The sequence below is a fragment of the Ceratotherium simum genome, chromosome 22 (genome assembly GCF_057802395.1).
Source record: "Ceratotherium simum simum isolate JZ-2026a chromosome 22, ASM5780239v1, whole genome shotgun sequence".
Lineage (NCBI taxonomy): Eukaryota > Metazoa > Chordata > Mammalia > Perissodactyla > Rhinocerotidae > Ceratotherium > Ceratotherium simum.
Window position 1 is genome coordinate 11721286 of NC_141921.1, and position 17928 is coordinate 11739213.

The 17928-nt window shown below is 42.0% G+C and overlaps 1 pseudogene; it reads left to right on the top strand.

The window, feature by feature from the left end:
• LOC101408181 (cytochrome P450 4X1-like) overlaps window positions 1–15843 on the top strand; it is a 29319-nt pseudogene extending 13476 nt beyond the window's left edge.
• The last annotated feature ends 2085 nt before the right edge of the window (window positions 15844–17928 follow it).

Genomic DNA, 17928 nt, shown 5'->3' on the forward strand with positions numbered 1-17928 from the left:
TTTTCTATGGTGGATTTTCTATTTTTTACTGCTATATGTTTTTAACGCTATGAACTTTCCATTGTTCACTGATTAAATATATCTCATATATTTTGATAAGTAATTTTTCATTATAATTATTTTTTCAGAAATTCTGTAATTGCTGTTTGTATTTCCCTTTCACCCAAAAGGTAATTAATAGAAGGCTTGTAAATTTCTAGGCAGAAAGGCTTTTTTATATTTTGATTTTTACAAATTTCTAGTTTAATTACATTACTAACTGTAATGTAATTACAGTTACAGTTGGAAAGCACTGTTTATGATCCAGCCCTGATGGTCTAGTGGTTAAAGTTCAGCATTCTCACTGGTTTGGCAGCCTGGGTTCTGTTCCTCGACACAGAACCACACCACTCGTCTATCAGTAGCCATGCTGTGGCAGCGACTCACATAAAAGAACTAGAAGAACTTACAACTATGATAGGAGCATGCACTGGGGCTTTGGGGAAAAAATGAAAAAAAAAAGGGAGATTGGCAACAGATGTTAGCTCAGAGTGAATCTTTCCCTGCAGAAAACACCACAAAAAAACAAAAAGAAAGCACTGTTATAATATTTCTCCTTTATGAAACTTACTCATGATTTCTTTGATTTAATATATGATCAATTTTTGTAAATTTTCCATGTGCTCTTGAGAAGAAGACATGTTCTCTATTATTAGGTATGGTGCTTGATATTTCTGCGCATGTGTTCTGCCTTATTTTTTTGTTTAGATGTTCTACATCTTATTTTTGTCTACCTGACCTGTCCTGTACTGAGAGTGGTATGTTAAAGACTTCTATTGTTACTTTGGTTCTACCTATTTTTCCTTGCAAATATTCTGCAGTTTCTGGTTTAAATAGGTCCTGCTGTGTTTGTAGTGTGTGTGTATGTTCCCAAGTATTACATCTTGTGATATCATGACTTTTCGCATTAAAAAATGATGTTGTTTGATGAGATTTTACTCAAATTCTACTTTTTCTGATATCAGGATTGCATCCCCTGCTTTCATTTCCATTTGTCTGGTATATCCTTGTCCACCCCTTTATTTTTAGACATCTTAAATAACTTTGTTTTATGTGTTTTTCTTATACGTAGCACATAGTTGGGTTTCACTTTCTGAGCCAATTTGAAAATCTTTTAATTTAGTGAGTCAGTCATTCCTGTTCTTATTTATTGAAATCTTTGACATCTTTGATCTCAATATTGTCATATTATTATATTTTACTGTGTGTTTTATGTTATAATTCTGTGTCTAGTTGCATTATTTTACTTTTAATCTTTATGTGTTATTCTTCTGCCCATGTCGCTATTCTTATTTTAGTCTGAGATCTAGAATTAAATCTTTGACATTGTCCCAGTCGTCTCTTGGTTGGATGAAGCTTGTCCACTATAGATTCCTCAGGATGGGCTCATGAGCATAGTATTTTATTTCATACAATTTGATAACTGTTTCTCAGTAGACTTGAAACTCAGAGGACAATTTTGCTGGATATAAAATACTTATCTCACACTTTGTTTCCTTGAGTTTCTTGAAAATGCTTTAATCTTGCCTTAATTTCTTTCTTGTTCTTGAGAAGTATGATGCTAGCTTAATTTTCTTACCCTTAAAAGTCATTTAGGAGACCAGCCTGGTGGAATAGTGGTTAAGTTCACACACTCCACTTCAGCAGCCTTGGGTTCATGGAGTGTATCCGGGGTGCAGACCTAGACACCGTTCATCAAGCCATGCTGTGGTGGTATCCCACATACAAAATACAGGAAGAGTGGCACAGATGTTAGCTCAGAGACAATCTCCCTCAAGCAAAAAAAGGAAGATTGGCAACAGATGTTAGTTCAGGGCCAATATTCCTCACCTCCTACCCCCCCAAAAAAATCTCATTTGGTGTTTTCATCTGGAGTCTCTGAGGGTTTTCTTTTCTCTGTCTTTAATGTTGAATAGTTTTACTAGGATATGTATTGGAATTGGTTATTCTGTTCCAAGTTTTCCAGGAAGAGGGTGAGCCCTTTAATATGTAGATTTGAATTTTCTCTTATTTCCAGGAAGTTTTCTTGGATTATCATTTTAAATATCCTGTTCCATATTTCTGTCTTTTAGCCACTTCAATTATACATGTGTTGGCATATCTTTGTCTGTCTTCCATTTCACTCCATTTCATGTGATAACTTTTCCATGAAAGTGAGATATTAGCCTGTGGAAGAAAAGAAGGATTGGTCACTTGAACCTAAATTTGAAGTCATCTTCATTATATTACCTACCTGATTATATAAAGTATATTTTTGGTCTGTTGTGCTTGTCTTTGGAGCTTTGATCAAAGATTGTTAATTGATGAGAAAATAAATGTCTGCAAAAATTAAATCTATTTAAATATAATATACCCACTCTGACCTCAGCAAATGAGGTAAAATGTGAAGCTATTCACAGGACATGGTTTGCTTTGTACTTTATTTTACTTCGATTGACTTTGCTGTCTCTTTGGTAATGGGGAATTATTATTCCAGCCCAGAAAAAATAATCCGAGATAGAAAGAAATCCCTCAAGGATGAGAAGAGGCAGGATAACACTCATAAGAGGAAGTACCAGGGTTTTCTGGATGTTGTCATTTCTGCCCAGGTGAATCTTTTTCAAATTTCTGAGCCTGCTCATATATCTAGTTAATTGTGTGAGTAGGTGGATGGGTGGAAAGGAGGGAAGACACAGGCAAAATTGATGAAGTAAATTTAACAATACTTTGGAATTGATGGGTTGGCTCCATATAGTTTGAGGTAAAGATAGAATGCTGCAACTCTGTCACTAGAAGGAGTCAGAGAAGACTGAATTTTCTACTGGTTTGACAAGATTATCATAATGACACATAGTAGTGCAGGGAAGCACAGGAGAATGGGTCACAGGGTAAGATGGTAAAATGCTAAGGAGGAAGTGCTGGGAATCTGGATAAATCGGGCAAGATGACTGGAGGAACTCCTTGCAAGTCCTGCTTCCTTATTTAACTTTGTTCTCAGTTTTGCTCTGGGCAAAGTGTCGCTCATAATATGTATTTGGTGACTGAATTAAAATTGAAACTCTCATTTGAAACTCTAATTTTTTTCCTTAAAACCATTATTTTGATTGGGGCTCCAAACATCTATAAACTGACATTGCATAAAAATATCTCTCCTGTCCTTTCTAGGCTGAAAATGGCGACAGCTTCTCAGATGCTGACCTTTGGACACCATGGCAGGGGGCATTTCCTGGCTCCTCTACCACCTGGCTCTGAGCCCTGAGCATCAGGAGAGATGCCGGGAGGGGATCAGGGGCATCCTGGGAGACGGGTCTTCCATCACCTGGTAAGTAAGATCTGCATCCCTCAACATTTCATCCTAGTTCTCCTCCTGGGATTCTGCTTTATTCTTTCCTCTTGTACCTTGGTGACCATAGTGCTTCAAGATACATGTATGTGGAAGCAGAAGAGGCAGGCTACCATTCTGCTCTTTTTCTAGGGGGCCTCAAATTATCCTTTGTCTTTTGCAAAAGAAGTTCACTCATCTGTAAGTTGTCTATTTCATTGCTTTTCTAATCAGTGGTCTGTAAAATGTCCAATTTCTGTCTTTCGCCCAGGCTCTGGCACATTGGAAATGAGGACTTGATCCCTAGACTTGCATTTGGAGCTTGAATGGTTGGGCTCAAGTAGGCCCCTCTTCTGAGGGACCTGAGTGAGCATCTGCATCATTTAAGCCTCATTGTGGACATTCTCTCCCATCCCCTTATTCTCTCCTCAGGATTGGTTTTGGACTTTGAACATAGTACTGAATGATACATCCTATAGTTGAGTTTAGCAAATATGGACTGAGGACATGTTAAGTACCGAGGCACTAAAAAAACGTGCAAGATTTGGCGTGGGTCCTGCCGTCAATGAGCTCACACTCTAGTACAGGAGCCAGGCCCATACAGGTAATTGCAGTATAACATAGTGAGCGTGATGAGAGAGAGATATGTGCTGGCTCCACAGAGACTTAGAAGACAGGTGCCTAACCTGGCATGGGGACTTGAGGAGACTGACTAGGAGATCTGACATTAAGCTGCCTCTTACAGGATGGGTAGGAGTAGCCAGGTGGAAAACTTCAACTCTATTTTGCTAGACTTTGAGCATATTTTGCTGTTAGTTAAGCCCAGGTTATGGATTTGTCCGTCAGTCATGCTGTTTGCAGAGAAAACACATGTCCCTGATATAAACTGCACTCTTCTCCCCAGCTTGATATTTCGCTTATCATTGTTTTGCTATCAGAGGGGCAGAAAGATAGAAGTGCTGAGGGCAATGAACCCCATGACTAAGGGGAAAACACCACATTTTAAGTGCAAAGGTCAGCTTAATTAGAACATTTATAGAGCAAAATTTGAATTTATGTAGGTATAGTAGAGATGTCACTTTCGATAAGGAAGTAATAGTCATTTCTACCATAAATCAAAAGTCGAATCCATATGGTACAAAATGCAGTGTTGATTAGACTTTTTTTGGTCATTTACTTAATTTGGAAACACTGTATACCACGTCCCAACATCGATTAGATAGTTTAACCCTAATTAGGATGGATGTATATACGACTCAAATATTGACCTACCTCATTCTTGTTTGGCCTATGTGAAGTTTGAAAACAAAAAAAGAAATCTTTGCCAGGTGAGAAAGCAAAGTCCAGAGGATCCACTAACTAACATTTATTGTAGTGAGAGAAATGGCAATAATATTATAGAGAATAAAATATATTTTTATTCTATAATATGGCCTTATGGTTATATTTAATAAATTTGTACATAGCATTCTGAGAATGTATAATTCTTTTAGACAGATAATAAAACCACACTGCAAAGAACAATTTCTAGAAAAGCTAGAAAGTTGTTCAACATCTCCATTTGGCTCCTTGTCAGCCCATTTCTGCTTTGGGTTAAAATTCCTCTCTTCTTTTTGCACCAAGGCTGAGATGGACAACATTGTTTTTCTTAAATGTGCAAAGTGACAGGCTAAGCAGAATTGCCCTTTTTATTCTGGGTTTGAGGAGGAAAGTGTTCAAAAATTAAAATTTCACATTCCCTGATGGCCAAAGCCTGCGTTCAAAATAAGTAATCAGAAAAGCAAATAGAAATACAATAAAGCAAACAGAGTGAATGCAGTTAGTTATTTTATTGAACCAACCTGACCAGCTAGGATGCAAATTAGAAACTTTATTCTTCTCCCGCTGGCACTTCACACTTGCAGTGTGGGGTAAGTTCTTCTCGTCTCCGGGGTGTAATCTTGGGTGAATCTCATAGTGTTCCAATCCATTTAAATCTCAAGGGTAGTCTCAAGGGTAATTTCAGTAATTAAGCTGTCTGGTGTGGTGTCATAATAAAAACTTCAACTTCTCATCCACTTGGAGTGTCTCCCCCGCACCCAGCTCAGTACTTCTTTGGGTCTAGAAGCCAGTGGTGGGCAAGGGGTTGTGGTGGCTTCTCCTTATTGACCAGCTCCTCCCCTGCCCAGTAGCTGCTGCTTCTGACCCTTCTAGAAATGGCCCCAGGACGGAGCTGGTACAGTTGTGATTTTGTCCTCGGAGCTTGGTGGATAGTCAATGCTTCCTTTTACTCTCGATGGGAGCATCTGTGGGATTCTTGGGGATTCCCTCAGTGGGACTTTGCAATGGTGATTCGTGGGGTAAAGGAATTCTTGTCCTAGGTCAGAGTTCCTTTCAGTCTGGGTCTGGAGCTCTTCCTCCTGCAGGTTCGTTGGTCCTCAGGACACACTGGAGCATTCCTGCCTTACCCTGCTGCTCTCCCCTGCCCATCTGTCTGTTCTGAGTCACAGCCTTTCCTATCAGTCCAGTGATCCCCAAACGCCAGGGAGCACATGTCAATCAACTTAGTGACCCTTCTGAAGCCCCATTCTGCTTCACATGGAGGAGTGGAGCACCCTCATCCTTTCTCCTTGGCACTCTGGCATTCCAACAATTCTTTTTAAAGGATGCTTTTTTTCTTCCTCTCAAAACTCTTAAGCCTCCTCTCTTCAATCGCTATACATTCTTGATTTATATGAGGAGCTAAGGGTTGCAAAACTGGTTTTCAGAAATCTCCTTAGCAAATCCTTTACTATTAGTTTAGCACCCTCAGTTTATAATGAGGATATTTGGCACCTGTTTGGTTTCTCTTCCTCTCGGACCTCGGCTGATCCTGAGGCAGAAAGAGTCCCATTTTAACTTTTTGTTACGTAAACCAATTGGCAAAATAGCTTTAGTCTGAGAATGATATTTACGAGGAACAAATATCAAACAGAAAAATAAATATCGGTATTTACAAACTGGATGTGGAGTCTGAGTTCCCTTCCCTCCCTCCCTTTTCCTCACAGGGACCAGCTGGGTGAGATGTCATAAACCACAGTGTGCATCAAGGAGTCACTCCGATTGGCCTCTCCAGTCCCATCCATTTCCAGAGAACTCAGCAACCCCAGTACCATCCCAGATGGATGTTCCTTGCCCGCAGGTCTTTGCATTCTTTTCCTAAAGTTTCCTAGAGACTGTGGGATCCTGGGAACACAGGGATGAAGACCAGTGTGTTTCTCAACTCTTGGAAGAATCAAAAGACAATCCTAAGGACAGCTGGCTTAGGGCTGGACACCTATTAAGAGCTCAGTGGGTAATGCCTTGATCAGATATGGGTTTCAGAGACTTCTCCAAAGGACATAGCCATTTGCAGCAAAGCTACGCCCAGAACCTGTGTTGCCAGAATCCCAACCCAGGGTTTCTTTGATTGTGGGGCATGGTTTCTAAGATAATTGTTGTTTGGCTGAGTTTGAGACCCAGGTGAGACTTCATGAGAGATGAGCACTGTTGTCTTTATCTGGAAGACCCAAGGGAGGTCTTTTTCTTCATCATCAATATAATATTACCCTGATAAGTGTGCAGCATTTAATAGTTTACAGAGAGCCTTCAAACAAATTCTCTCATTTTCCCCCCCATGGAACACGATCTTAGCAGACGCTATGCAGTGCTTGGCAGTTTACAAAGAACTTTGCAATATTTTTGGTGTAGCCAAAACCCACTGGGGGACTCCAACGTGCAGATGAGCAGAACTAGAACTCACGCAGAGGTCCGCGCCCGGAGGCAGGTGCTCTTCGGAACAACACAGCTTTTTCAGTAGGGTGAATGGGAGGCAGAGGGGTCGCATGAGACACCCTTCATTCCTCTGAGTCCATATTCTATTGATTCTGTTGCCCTTGGAAACAAGCCGACAGGATTGTTTTTAGCAAACACCAATGGCCTGTCACTTACTGTGACTTTGCTGACTGATCCAGAATTAATTTACCAGAATTATTTCTGGTAACCAAATAATCCTCAAATTCTCACTCATCTGTCTTTTTAAAAAAAATCTCCAAACCATATGGATATTTGACAAAATTCCCCAACTTCCATATATGAACAGAACCAATAGAAACTTGTCATTGGATCTGCATGATGGAATTACAGTTCTGTTCTTATGCACCCAAACTGTCTCCAGTGGGTGCTTTATAGTCCATTAATAGATACATAAGTAATTTCCAGAAGTAGCAGAAAACATATGCACGGGTTACCCTTTTTACATGATACCTATAGCTCCTTAAGACAGAATCATGTATTAAATAGATCATTGCTTTAAATACTAAGGTGTCACCACGCCTCATATTCCCACGGATCCTTCACTGTGGGCATCAGCTCCAGCACCCAGAGCTCTGGCAGAAGCCACCTCTTTCCCTTCAAGAACAAAAGTCTTACTGAAGAGTGGCATAACCTTAGCCCACAACTTGCTCTTTCTCTCGCAATCTTGGTTATTTTCCTCCTTTCTCAGGAATAACCATGGTTCTCAGTATTTGATGTCTTCACCACAACCCTGCCATCTGGGAAAACCCAAAGGTATGACTGTCTTACATGTAAACACGTCAAACAACTAATGCTGTGCAAGTCACTTTTTGTCAGCTGTGCATGGAAGTGGCAAATGACACAAAGCAAGCAAAAATAAACATAAAACCCAAAAATGAAAAACTTTTCCACCAAAGGAGAGCTGTCTGCTTCCCTATTCCTGCTTCCTCTTTGCTTTGAATAAACAGATTGACGTAATGCCTCACAATCAGCTCTAAATTGCCACAGTCTTTACAGGAGTCACTTACTTATCAAGCTCTACCAAGCAGTGACCTAGATATTTGCAAGAGTGTAGACTCTCAACAGTAATTCAGGAAACACAAACTCCCTTTCCTCAATGTAACAATCAGGGTTCTGGCAGAAAATGATGACACACTCAAGTTGGGCAACTGAGGAGAGTTTTATAAAGGAACTATTTACAAAGGTATGGGTAGGGTTTAGGAAAAGCAGAATGGAGCAAACAACTGCAGAAGTGCTTATCACTTCTAGGCCTGATGGGACATGGGAGAGAGGGTTACAAACCTGGAGAGAGACTGCTGCTGGAAAAGTCCATCAGACAGGAGTTGTGGCTTCAGTAGAGCCTGCAGCCAACCTGAGGCAGCCTCGTAGGGAGGGGCCCTGCGGTAAATAAGCCAACCACTCTCTCTTCCCACTCTCCAGATCGCCTATCAATGCAATTTTATTGGCCAAACCCAACAGGAAACCATGTGGATCAGCTTCTTGGCATCCAGAGCAGGGTGGGAAAGGGAGGAGAGAGGATCTGGAGTGGCTAAAAGAAGATATGTAGCATACCTCAGTTCCTTGGTTCAGTGTTCTTGAAACTAAACACTCACAACACATACAGACACTCCCTTTTACGTAAGCTGCTAGGGTTTAAGATCTGTTACGTGTAATGGGAAGTTGGACCACATGTCTTGGTAACAGCTGATCACATAATCATTTTGGCTTGACTTCTAAGTGGGTGCAGTCTTACCTCCAACGTGAAAGTAATACCACTGGCCATAGTATTTCTGCTCTCTCCCGACTTAGTCTGGGTAGCAGACTAGTCCACTGGGAGGCCACACAACGTCTGCAGGTCTAGAGTTACTCTGTCCAGTGTGGTAGCCATTAGCCGCATGTGGCCACTGAGCACTTGAAACGTGGCTAGTTGGAACTGAGATGTGCTGGAAATGTAAAGTACACACTGGATTTTCAAGATATGGTGCAAAAAAATGTGAAATATTTCCATAACAATTATTTATATTGAGTACTTGGAATGATGATGTTTTCTGTTAAATAAATTCTATTATTGAAATCAATTTCACCTTTTAAAAATGTGGCTAACAGAACATTTGAAATTACCTATATAGCTCACAGGATGTTTCTGTTGATCAGTGCTAAGTCGTAGCTTAAGAAATGGATCAATGGTGTTTTGAGATGGTGGTGGGGCTGCCCTCTCAATTCAGGTCTTTGAGCCCTTGAGGTTCTCTTGAAAGAATTCTGATCAGAGACACCGCCACTCCCTCTTACCATTCTCAGGGGAACCAAGGTAAGGACAATCTGAAGTTGTTGAAAATACACCAAAATGTTTACTTGGGAACAGCTTTCTCCCTTTAGCCCCTCAGTTCTGTAAATTCTTTCATGGAACCCTGTCTTCTCACCTGACCATGAGGTAGATAAATCTTTGTGCCTATTTGAGGCCCTGAAAGGGCCAGTTAGTTTCACAAAGGGCAACGCCCTTGTCCATCACATCCTATACCACCATGCCTCAGAGAGCTCTCCCATGTGGGGGAGGGGAAATTTTCCCCCTTCCCCTCTTGGTTCTTATGGCTGGTCGAATAATTAAAATGACATGAGGCGGGTCAACAGGGGAAAATCAAACAGTTTAATATGTGCTACAGGGAATTACATAAGCATGGAAAATTCCAAAGACAGTCAGGCGTATATATGTCATTCGGGGCTAGAGTGAATGGGCAGGGGTCTGGACCTTCAAAGTGGAAAGGAGGCATTTACAGGAAGATGGAAAGAGTTAATGTTTAGTAAGCAAATGTTTGTTGGGCCATCTAGAGACAATGGGACACAGAGAGGACATCGGTCAAATGGGCCTTGCTAGGTTTCTCCTTGCCTACCGGACCTAGTTCGTACTATACCATGGTTACCTATGGTCACAGCTCCTTCCTGGCACAGGCCTTCTATCTTAAATTCTTTTAGGCAGTTAGAGAGAAGGTCAAAGTGTCTTCCTGAGTCTTTCATTCTCAAAAATAATCAGCCCAAAATAATCCTTGAGCACATTGTGGAGTGGCAGATACTCCTGCCCTGCACCCACGGTGCAAGCTGTTGCTCACAGGCTCAATGCAGTTCCCCTCGCAACACAGGAGAAACAGTCCATTTTTTTTTCCAGCTTTATTGAGGTATAATTGGCATATAAAATTGTAAGATAGTTAAAGTGCATATTGTGGTGCTTTGATGTACATATGCATTGTGAAATTATTCCTCCACATCTAGTTAATTAACACATGCTTCACCTCACATATTTATCTTTTTCTGTGTGTGTGAGAACATTTGTTCTACTTTGTTTTTTTTTTGCAATTTAATTATGTTATTTATTTTTATTATTGAAGTAACATTGGTTTATAACATTATATAAACTTCAGGTGAATATCATTATATTTCAATTTCTGTGTTGAAATTGAAATATAATGTTCATCACCAAAGACTAATTACCATCAGTGACCATACGCACATGCCCTTTTACTCCTTTCACCTTCCGGTTCCCCTTTCCCCTCTGGAAACCACCAATCTAGTCTCTATATCTATGTGTTTGTTTTTATCTTCCATGTGAGTGAAATCATAGGGTGTTTGGCTTTCTCCGTCTGACTTATTTCACTTAGCAGAATACCCTTGAGGTCCACCCACGTTGTCACAAATGGCTGAATTTTGTCTGTTTTTATGGCTGAGTAGTATTCCATTGTATATATATATATAACACATTTTTTTCCATTCATCAATTGATGGGCACATGGGTTGCTTGCTAGTCTTGGCTATTGCTAACAATGCTGCAATGAACATTGAGGGGGGGTCATATATCTTTTCAAATTAGTGTTGTCATGTTCTTTGGATAGATACATGGCAGTGGTATAACTGGATCATATGGTAGTTCTATTCTTAACTTTTTGAGGACTCTCCTTACCGTTTTCCATAGTGTCTGCACCAGTTTAAATTGCCACCTGCAACGTGTGAGGGTTCCCTTTTCTCCACGTCCTGTCCAACACTTGTTATTTCTTGTCTTTTTAATTATAGCCATTCTGATGGGTATGAGAGGATATCTCATTGTGGTTTTGATTTGCATTTCCCTAATAATTAGTAATGTTGAACATCTTTTCATGTGCCTGTTGGCCATCTGTATATCTCCTTTGGAAAAATGTCTGTTCAGATCCTTTGCCCATTTTTTTTTTTTTTTTTGGTGAGGAAGATTAGCCCTGAGCTAACATCTGTTGCCAATCCTCCTCTTTTTGCTGAGGAAGTGTGGCCCTGGGCTAACATCTGTGCCCATCTTCCTCTACTTTATATGTGGGCCGCCTGCCATAGCATGGCTTGACAAGTGGTGCATAGGTCTGCGCTCAGGATCTCAACCTGCAAACCTTGGGCTGCTAAAGCGGAGTACACAAACTTAACTGCTATGCCACCGGGCTGGCCCCCTTTGTCTATTTTTCAATTGGGTTCTTTGTTTTTTTGTTGTTGAGTTGTGTGAGCTCTTTATATAATTTGGAAATTCACCCCTTATTGGATATGTAGTTTGCAAATATTTTCTCTCAGTTGGAGAGTTTTCTTTTCATTTTGTTGATGGTTTCCTATGCCGTGCAGAAGATTTTTCATTTATTATAGTCCCACTTGTTCGTTTTTTCTTTTGTATGTTTTTTCTTTTCTTTTTCTTGCCTATTATTTAATCTTCTTAAATTTATTGAGACTTATTTTGTGACCTATTATGTGATCTATCCTGGAGAATGTTCTACGTGCATTCAAAAAGAATGTGTATTCTGCAGTTTTTGGATGGAATCAGCTGTATATATATACTAAGTCCACCTGGTCTAATGTGTCATTCAAGGCCAATGTTTCCATATTGATCTTCTGTTTGGATGATCTATCCATTAATGTAGGTGGAGTGTTAAAGTCCCCTACTGTTATTGTGTTACCGTCAATTTCTCCTTTTATGTCTGTTAATGGTTGCTTTATGTATTTAGCTGCTCCTATTTTGGGCACATGGATATTTGCAAGTGTTATGTCCTCTTGTTAGATTGTCCCTTTATCATTATGTAGTGCCCTTCTTTGTCTCCTGTTACAGTTTTTGTTTTAAATCCAATTTTGTCTGATATAGATATTGCTGCCCCAGCTTTCTTTTTGGTTTCATTTGCATGAGGTATCTTTTTCCATCCCTTCACTTTCAGTTTGTGAGTGTCTTTAGGTCTGTCTTGGGTTTTTATCCATTCAACCACCCTACAGCCTTTGATTGGAACATTTAGTCCATTGACATTTAAAGTAGCTATTGTTAAGTATGTACTTGCTGCCGTTTTGTTACTATTTTTCTGGATGTTTTTGTAGTTCTTCTCTGTTCCTTTCTTCTTCTCTTTCTCTCTTCCCTTGTGATTTGATGGTTTTCTTTATTGTTATGTTTGGGTTTCTTTCTCTTAGTCTTTTGTGTATTTACTATAGGTTTTAGGTTTATGATTACCATGAGGTTCATGTATAATAACTATGTAAATAGCAATCTGTATTAAGTTGATAGTCTCTAAGTGTGACCTCTTACTAAAAGTCTTACACTTTTACTCCCCCTTCCACATTTTATGGTTTTGTTATCATATTTTACCCTTTTATTTTTGTGTATCCCTTAACCTCCTATCATGGAAATAGATAATTTTAGTACTTTTGTCTTTTGACCTTCATACTACTGTTTATAGGTGGTCAATTTACCGCATATTTGCCTTTACCAGTGATATTTTTTCATTGATAATTTTCTTATTTCTATTTGTAGTTTCCACTTAAATAAGTCCCTTTAACTTTTCTTATAGGACCAGTTTAGTGGTGATGAACTCCTTTAGTTTTTGCTTGTCTGGAAAACTCTTTATCTCTCTTTCCATTCAGGATGATAATCTTGCCAGGTAAAGTATTCTTGGCTGTATGTTTTTTCCTTTCAGTAGTTTGAATATATCATGCCACTCTCTTCTAGCCTGAAGTTTCTGCTGAGAAGTCAGCTGTTAGCCTTATGGGGTTTCCTTTGTATGTAACTGGTTGCTTTTCTCTTGCAGCTTTTAGGATTCTCTCTTTATCTTCAGTTCTTGACATTTTAATTATAATGTGTCTTAGTGTGGGCCTCTTTGTGTTCATCTTGTTTGGTACTCTCTGTGCTTCCTATAGCTGGATGTCTGTTTCCTTCCCCAAGTTAGGGAAGTTTGCAGCCATTATTTCTTCAAATAAGTTCTCTGCCCATTTTTCTTTGTCTTCTCCTTTGGGACACTGATAATATGAATGCTAGTATGCTTCATGTTGTCCCAGAGGTCCCTTAGATGGTCCTCATTCTTTTAGACTCTTTTTTCATTTTTCCATTTGAAAAATGCTTTGGTGATTTCTTCTACTCTTTCTTGCAGATTGCTGATCCGTTCTCCTGTGTCATCTGCTCTGCTGTTGAGTCCCTGTAGTGAACGTTTCATTTCCATTATTGTACTCTCCAGTTCTGATTGGTTCTTTTTTATATTTTCCAGTTCTTTGTTGAAGTTCTCACTGTGTTCATCTATTCTTCTCCCAAGATCAGTGAGCATCCTTATGACTATTATGACTAGTTTGTATTCTTTGTCAGGTACATTGTTTACCTTTGTTTTGTTTCGTTCTTTTTCTTAGGATTTGTCCTGTTCCCTTATTTGGAACATATTCCTTTGTCTCCCCATGTTGCCTATGTCTCTGTGCTTATATCTATATATTAGGTAGATCAGCTACATCTCCCTATCTTGGAAATGTGGCCTTATGTAAGAGATGTGTTATGAGGCCCAGCAATGTGCTCCCCTTTTGTCACCTGTGCCAAATGCTCCAGGAGTGTCCCCTGTGTAGGCTGCATCTGCCCTTCTGTTGTGGCAGGTTTGCCATTGCTGTGGGTGCATGGGTAGGCTGGGCTGAACCCCAGTCTGGCTGGTTGTAAAGCTCAGCTGCATGTGGCTGCTGCGGTCACTCTGTTGGCTGGGGCAAGCCGTGGCACAGCTGGCTATGAGGTCTAATAGCACACAACTGCTGCCGTTTTTATGTTAAGTGAGTCAGACCCCCTGTGTGGCCGGTTGCTAGGCTCAGGAGCTCACAATTGCTACAGACCTCTGGTGCATATGCTTCCCTGACACACAGCTGTCTCAGGAGCACAGGTGGGTGAAGCCAGCCTCAGGCACAGCAACAGACAATTGTTTCAGGCCTTTGAAGACAGGGTAGATCCCCTGTGTGACTGTTCACGTTGGCCAGTGGCACGGGTCTGCTGTGGGTCCAGATGCCCCACCAACACAGGCCTGCACACGTGCCTTGCCAATGTGGACCCACTTGCCCTGCTGCAGAGGTCCCACATGCTTCACCTACCCAGGCCCATAAGTTTGCTGCAGGCTTGTTGTTCAGTGGGGCCAGTCTCTGGGGTGGGCTGCCTGCCCTGGCAGTGCTCTATTGCTTTGGGTGCTCTAATGGATCAAGTAGACCCCTGCACTAACAGGCTAGAGGAAGAATTCCAATGGTGGCTGCCAGCATCTGTGTCAGCATGACTGAACTACGTCACAATGATGGCTGCCACCAGTATCTCAGTCCCTGAGGGGGGTGGGCCTAGCCACCTCCCGCCTCTCTGAAATGCGCTCTGAGGTTAGTAAGTGAGTCTCTTTTACCCATGGGCTATGCACTTTTCTATCTGGTGTTTTGCGCTGGTTTCTGAATCAGGTAAATCTGTGTGTGGGCCCTTTGAGAACAGGTTTTTCTTTCTCTGAAGTTCTATATCTTTCTGGGCATATTCCCCATTGGTTTTCAAAGCCAGTAAAGCCAGGTATTATGGGATTTCACCTCAATTGTGCTGAATCTAAGGGCTGGGATGCCTATTGTGGAGCTCAGATTCCCTGCTCCTCTGAGAAAAGCTCTGTACCTTTGAGATTGTTCCCGGCCATGAAGCACCACAGTTAGGGTATGTTTTTTCCTCAGTGGAGCTGTATTTCTGCCTCTTCCACCCTGTCAGTGTTGTCCCTTCTTGTGGGGGTTCTTTTTATCCAGTTTCAAGTTCTCTCTCAGAGGAAATTGTCCCACAGGTAATTGTAGATTTGTTGTGTCCATGGGAGGAGGTGAGTTGAGGGTCGTCGTATGCTGCCATCTTCCAAACTCCCCTACCTGTTGAGTCCTTTGAGTTCACTGCTTTTTTGCAGCCTCCAGAGGTCCTGGGTTAGTCCCTCTTGGATCCTCTACACAAGTTCTACATTCTTAGCAAATTTCAATAATACAATACAGTGTTATCAACTATAGTAATCATGTTTTACATTCAATCCTCACAGGAAACACATTCTATGAGCAACTCCAAGTGTCACCTTGTTTAGGGAGGGGATCACATTGGAGCCTCCCAGCTCACGTTCTTGCAGGGACAATGAGTCCAAAGTATAGAAGTTTCTGTGACATCTGTTGTGAAAATGTTGCATTACTGTGAATATCAGCCTTGTTATTCTAGTAATTTATTTAAGAGTCAAAAGAAACAGCATTGCTCCAAGTATCTCTTTCTTTCCCTGGGTGTCTTCAGGAACTGCATTGGGCAGCACTTTGCTATGGCTGAGTTAAAGGTGGCTCTGATTCTGCTCCACTTCAAGGAGACTCCAGACCCCACCAGGCCTCTTGTCTTCTTGCCCCAGGTTATCCTCAAACCCGAGAATGGGATCCACTTGCGCTTGAAGAAACTCCCCTAATGCAACAGCCAGGGTACAAGGATTATACATATTTTGATTTAAAGTTAAATTACAGCTAAGAGTCCAAGGAAATGGAGAGGAATCAAAGTGTGGTTGGAGGGCTAGGGCTAGGTGGGATGGGGGTCTCTGTGGAGCTGCACATTATCCAAAAACATAGTGTGAAAGGTGAAATAAAATGGAGTCACTTACATCAAGGTGTTTTAAAATGGAGCTGGGAGGAGGACAGAGGTCAAGATGGCAGCATAAGCAGACACTGAACTTACCTCCTTCTGTGGGCACAACCAATTTACAACTACTCGTGGAAAAATTACCCCTGAGACAGAACTGAAAACTGGATAAGAGGAACTCCTGCAACAAAGGACAATCCTAATTGAGGTGGAAGAGGCAGAAACTCCCTTCTGGAGAGGAAAAACGCCGCCTTCACAAGCCAAAGCACCTCACAGCCACCCGGGAGCAGCCCAGAGGTATGCAGCCCTCCCTGGAGGAGCGGGGCCCTGAGGCCAGGAGCGCCCCTGCTGGGGGCATTTTGTGGACCCAGCACAATCCAGATGAGTGGCATAATATCTGACTTTGCCTGCTACTAAAACATTGGGGAGTACCCCCAGAAAAGCTAGTTCACAAAGAAATTAAAACCGGCTCTTAAAGGGCCCACATGCAAACTCACCCATTTCAGAAAGCAACCTAAAATCACCAGAAAGAAGGTGCACAGTACTTTGGTGAAAAGAGACTCACCTGATAGGCCCTGAGTGCATCTCGGTGAGAGGTGAGACCTCTCCAGGGACTGGGACATTGGCAGCGGCCATTGTTGTGGCCTGGTGTGGGCGTGCTGACACAGACGCCATTGGAGTTCTCCCTGGGGCCTGCTGGCCCAGGTCTGCCCCACCCACTAGAGCACTAATTTAATCCAGCTCAGCCAGGGCAGGCAGCCTACCTTAGGGACTGGTCCCACCCAACAACAAGCCCTCAGGTAACTTGTGGGCCTGCACAGATTGGTGACTAGATTCTCTGCAGCCTGGCAACTGAGCCTACTTCAGAGGGGCAGGGCATGCACAAGGAGTGGGTGGAGAGTGTGGGGCGGTGGTGGAGTGTGTTGGGCTTCCGCGATGGAGAGACTGGGTCCACTTCAGGAGGTCGGGATGCGCACACAGGGCAGGACTGTGTTGACTGTGTGTGTGGACCTGTGGGTGGCAGGGCTTGTCAGCTGCAGAAGACTTGTGCTCCTCAAAGACCCCCATAGGGGGTTTGCCCCACCTTCCAAAGCCTGAAACAATTGGGTGCTCCAGTGCCTGAGGCCAGCTCCACACAGCTGCAATCCTCAGAGAGCTGACAAGTGACATAAAGGCTGGAGGCTTGTGGCAATTGTAAGCCCCTGAGCCTAGCAACCTGCCACACTGGGAGCCTACTCACTTAAAAGAAATACTGCAACACAAATGTGGTATTAGAACTTGCAGCCAACTGTGCTGGGGCTCCCCACACCTGATAAAGAGACTGAAGGGCCCACAACAACTACAAGCAGCTGAGCATTACAACAGCTGGCCAGGAGCATAACTCGGCCTCCTTGGGCGCCTACAGGGAGAGCAAACAGGCCACAAAAGGACACCATATCCCACATAGGGGTCAACCCTGGAACATTGAGAACTGAGGGAAGCACACTGCAGACCTCCTAGGGCAACACATATAAAGTCACCTATCCAAGAGCAGGAGACATAGTGGAGCTACCTAATATGAGACACAAGCACAGGGAAAGACACAAAATGAGGAGGCAAAGGAATACATTCCAAGTAAGGGAACAGAACAAAACCCCAGAAAAGGAACTAAGTGAAACAGAAATGAGCAACCTACCTGACAGAGAGTTCAAACAAAGAGTGTTAAGGATGCTCACTGATCTGGGGAGAAGAATAGATGAACTCAGTGAGGATGTCAACAAAGCAATGGAAGATACAAAAAAGAACCAATCAGAAATGAAGAATACAATACTGGAAATGAAAAATTCACTAGAGGTACTCAAAAGCAGAGTAGAGGATACAGAAGAATGGATCTACAAGCTGGATGAAAGACTAGAAGAAATTACCCAAGCTGAACAGG